This window comes from Pyrgilauda ruficollis, unplaced genomic scaffold (assembly GCF_017590135.1).
Source record: "Pyrgilauda ruficollis isolate IOZ18807 unplaced genomic scaffold, ASM1759013v1 scaffold54, whole genome shotgun sequence".
Taxonomy (NCBI): Eukaryota; Metazoa; Chordata; class Aves; order Passeriformes; family Passeridae; genus Pyrgilauda; species Pyrgilauda ruficollis.
Genome location: NW_024527044.1, coordinates 1,456,693 through 1,461,306, shown reverse-complemented (window position 1 = coordinate 1,461,306; position 4,614 = coordinate 1,456,693). Strand labels below are relative to the sequence as shown.

Sequence of the window (4,614 nt, the reverse complement as noted above, 5' to 3'; positions counted from 1 at the left end):
GCTTGTTGCAAAACACGTGTGAGCTAAACTCAGCTCCAGAAAGAAACTGCAATGACCTGGAAAGATGTTCACCTTCCTACCACAGCTGTGTATGAGTGACTGGTTGATGAGATGTGTTGTACTGATTGTGCTATGAGACAGAGGCATCTTGCAGATCTTCTTGGACAACTGCATCACTCTATCCTGGCTTGCTGTCACCTAGAAAAGGCTGGGCCATTGAAATGGCTCTCATGGCATCTGCTAAATTAGTTATTTTGGATTGAAAAAAATGCAGCAGAACCAATGTGACTCAGTTTACCAAAAAGCCTGCATTGTACTTGCCTTTTATTTCCATCACACACTGGAGGTATACGAGAAGCGGCTGGTGAGCCAAATCAAACAGGTATCTGCTGAGTTTATGCCTCAGTTTTTCCCTTAGAGGGACACAAACCCTGGCCTCTCACCTACTGAGCTGCCAGGTTTTTACAGTGGTTGGAGGAGCTGAAAGTTGTCCAGCCATTTCCTCCTCTGTTGTGCTTGGTTAAAATGGGTCATTGAGTTACTGCAGTGTTTTTCAGTGAGGAGCAGCCACAGAGACTGGCAGATACATGGAGCAACAGACAGAGCAATGGCACACACCTTTTTTAGGAAGAGGTGCTGAAGAACAACATACTAACACCCCTTCACCTCCCAGCCCTTTTTCTTTTTCTTGCTAATTCTGAAAGTTGAAATTTTTCCTTTTGGGAGAATTTCAGTCAGGTCCAGAATCACTCATAAAATGGAGGAATTGTTCCAACAATGACCCTGAAAGGCTTCCTAATTGTAAAAGGAAATCCAGGAACAAAACCTGGCCAGCTCTAACCAGGATGGTTCCCACTGTGCTCTTGTGGGCAGTTCAGCAGAGAAGCCTGGGTCTCCATCACTCTCAGCCTCTACACTTACAGTCAGGAATCTGCATAAAGGGAGTCACTTCCACACTTTCACAAGGTAATGAGCAACCAGGAGCCAGGACCAAAACCAAGCAGGCCTTGGGCTCTTGCTCATCTCCAACTAAATAACTTAGCACAAACATAAACACCTCCAGAGCTTATTTGGTGGGAGTAAGGGAAGTGATGGTAAAATCCTTGGGCACCAGATTCGGTCAGGCTTGTGGTGAAGACGGACTTGAAAAACTTGGCAACATATTTAGGTGGAAACTTGTGCAGTTATTGACTGTTCCTTCGCTTTTCCTGGACAGGGGAAATATTTTCCATTGCTGCTATGTAAAGACTTAACTACCCAAAAACTATGGTTTCTTTGGGGAAAAAAAAATAAAATCACTGTATCTATCTACTGTAGATGTGATTTTTTAATAATACAGACAATTTTCTACTTTTTAGTTTGGTTTTATTAAACTGAGGCAAACCAGGAAATCTCATCTTTTCTTCCTCACTGGCTACCATGAAACTCATCCACGATTTACCTAGGATGCCCAAACTTGAGAGGTGGAATTTTAATTCCAGGCCTGCAGCAGGTCAAGAGCCAGGCTTATCTTTCAGCAGGGATTACCTATGGTTTATACTAGATTATTCCTGACATGTGGCTCATCATATTACAGGTTAAATGTTTAAAGCAGGGAGGAAAGCATGAGGCATAATGAATAACAGCTCTATAGCTCTGCTCCTTTTTCTCCAAAATAAATCTATACTGAGTTTAGGAGGTGTGTAGATTAAAAGACTGCCATGACAGGCTATCAACAACCTTACCACATCATATAACAAGAGTGAACTTTAAATCTACCATTTTGGCTACCTTTGAAACTTACTGAGAAGCCCAGTTCTAATATAAAATCTCCTAGTGGTTCACATCTGGGTTTTGTAATTGTCATCTGAAAAGAAATAGTGTTAGGAGTAATAAGTGAGTGACCATCTCACTGGACTCTTAGCACAGCCTTTTTCAGTAATGAAATTATATTGCATCTCTCCCAAATCAAGGCTGGAAAAAAGTTCCATGTTCAGCTTTTAAACTGTGTTTCCATAGCTGATTTATTTTGGTTCCTTTGCCCTTGCTTTTTCCCCCCACATTTTATTTACTATACCCTAAGCAGGGCTCTGATTTCCCCTCATCCTGCCATGATTACAGCTAGAGTCCTCTGCCAGGGATTCAAAACTTGGTGGACAATTTCCTCTGGGCTTATAAACTCACTGTTGTTCTCCTGCTGCTTTGAGGAGATGAAAAGCAAATCCATGAGCTGCCAAGAATCACACCCAGGCAGGGATGCAGTGCTGCAAGAGCTGGTCCCTGCTCAGTGTACAGGAGACAGACATGACCCTGGGATGAGTTCATGGGGTCACACCTTGACCCTGATGGAGACCCTTCATCTCCCTGTGCCCCTGTGAAGAGCAGAGAGGGATTAAACTGTAGGGCTGCAGTCCGTTTGCATGGAACAGAATGAACAGACCCGAGCCACAAATCACTCAATATTTTAACAGGCTCTGAGAGGTTTTTCTTCCTTGCTTTAACCCTTTGTGGGACCTCAGTGCCTGCTGGATATGGCTGGTGAGCAGTCCTTGAGCACAGGTGGCGATTCTTCCCCTTTTTCATACCAGTCAGTGCCCTGCATCCACGCTGAGGCAGGTGGCTGAGAAAACCCCTCTGGGCTATGTGTCAGTGCAAGTGAACTGTTGGGAGTAAATTGTGTATCAAAAGTAAATACAAACATCAGTCCTAACTGCAAACACATCACTGAGTGACTTTAGCTCTGTAGAAAATCCCAGTGTAACTGGTCGCAGAGTCAGGTTTTGAGCACGAGCTGAGGGTTACACTGGAGTTGGTGGGATTGTGTGTGCGAGCGAACGGTGCCAAACAGGAGCTGGGCAGTGGGCTCCCAAAGGGGGAGTGCCATGGTTTAGCAGATGCTATGAACAAAATTAACTCTACTGCAAGCAAAACCAGCACGATGAGACACAGCTGGGGATTGCAGTCAGCACCAGTGCCCATCCCGCGTCCATAGGTGGTATTTGAGTGCTCTCTAGTGGACAGAAAGCGGATACAGAGGCGAACGAAACTGATGTGCTGTCCCTAAGTCACCCTCAGCTGAGTGTCTGAGGCATTGGGTCTGTAATACCCACACACCATGGGCCTGTACTGAGTGTCTGGGAGCAGGATTTGCAAGGGGCACTTGCAGCCAGCTCTCCCTGATCTGTGACGCTTCATGGCAGAGGTTTGATGAGAGAGCAGAGCAGGGGATGCCCACCTCACCTGGTAAGAGCTGACTCAAGCACAGGAACCACCTCAACCCCTTTACACTATTTTTCCTTGCTTTTCCTTGTGTTGAAGGAAACACCAGCGGTTCCTGCTCCTGTGTGTAGTCAGCAGTCAGAAGAGCAGAGGTACTGTGGAAGGAGAATAGAAACACTGGTCATGGAAGGGAAGAAAGAAGTGGGGAAAAAATTATATGAACTCATTTCCCAGCTGCTGCTGAGCCTCCAGGAGCCCTTTGCTCTGAGAGCCCTGCCAGTGCTGGATTTAGTAGCTCTGAGGGAAAATATTCTTTGTTTCACAAAGTGATAAGCAACTGAGTAAAGTGGAAACCTAGACTATGTCATTGTAAAAACAAGATTATCAAGGAAGTCAGCTCAGGACACAAGCCATAAAACAGTTATGTAGTAGGTACTCCCAGACCAGCAGAACCATACTGCTGAACCCAAATGTTCAAAAGGTGTCCCAAAATCATGGCATTCATAAGGATATTGTATTGCAGTTGGGATTTACTTATAGTAGGTATCTGAGTTTTGAGTTCTAAGAATAACTCATTTTTCTTTTGCTTCTGTGAAATGACAGCTAAAAGATTTTTTTATGATGGTGATAGTAAAACCAGAAACAGCCACTTGACTCATGAAACAGCAACACCTCTAGTTAAAGAGGCTATATGCATCTTCCCACAAACTGTTTGTTTAAAACCTGACTTCTCCATTACCTCTGTGTTGGGGGGGATATTATTTAGCCTTCCTGGATTATACCATTTTTCAGTATGAGTTCCTCCTTCCCAATGCTCAGACATCTTGAAGACAAAAAAACCTCCTTCAACATCCTATTGAGCCTAGTTACTTGTCTCCCACTCATTCTTTTCCTTCAATTTCTAAAAGCTTTTGACTGAAATCACTTACCTTTTCTTTGAATATATTCTCTCACTTGGAGCAGTCATCTTTGGCCTTGCCTCATTTATGCAGAAACCACAGAGGTCTAGTACAGTGCCACACATAACCTGCAGTAAAAGAACATGCATTTGTATTTAGGCAGTTATTCTATGCAAATGAATTAATAGTTTTACTACAGAGGCTATGCATAACTTAGGCTAGTAAATACAGACTGCATGAATATGCTGATTGAATTTGCTGAGGGTGTGGAAAGAAAGGGGGGAAAAAAAACAGAAAAAGAGTGGATAAAAGTAAGTCAAGCAACGTACCATAGCAGTCAGTACTGCAGAGCTAAGAGGCAAGGGAAAAAGACATAAATCCCAAAGAAAATAGTCCTGAAACTTCAGAGAGTTTCTTTGTCTTTCCTTTGCTCATAGAGAATTTAACTGAGGCAAAGGGGATCACGAAAGAGAGAGGAACAGCTGAGGGTAACCCAAGCAGTAGGTAGGAAAATGTA

The 4,614-nt window shown here is 43.7% G+C and overlaps 1 long non-coding RNA gene across 1 annotated transcript in view; it reads right to left on the bottom strand.

Moving 5' to 3' along the window:
* Positions 1–3,125: 3,125 nt before the first annotated feature.
* Positions 3,126–4,614, bottom strand: part of LOC121360806 — a 3,899-nt gene continuing 2,410 nt past the window's right edge. The window contains exons 2-3 of the long non-coding RNA XR_005956255.1: positions 4,128–4,225; positions 3,126–3,353 (exon numbers count right to left, since the gene is read on the bottom strand). This is a non-coding gene — a long non-coding RNA (uncharacterized LOC121360806). The remainder of the gene's footprint in view (positions 3,354–4,127; positions 4,226–4,614) is intronic.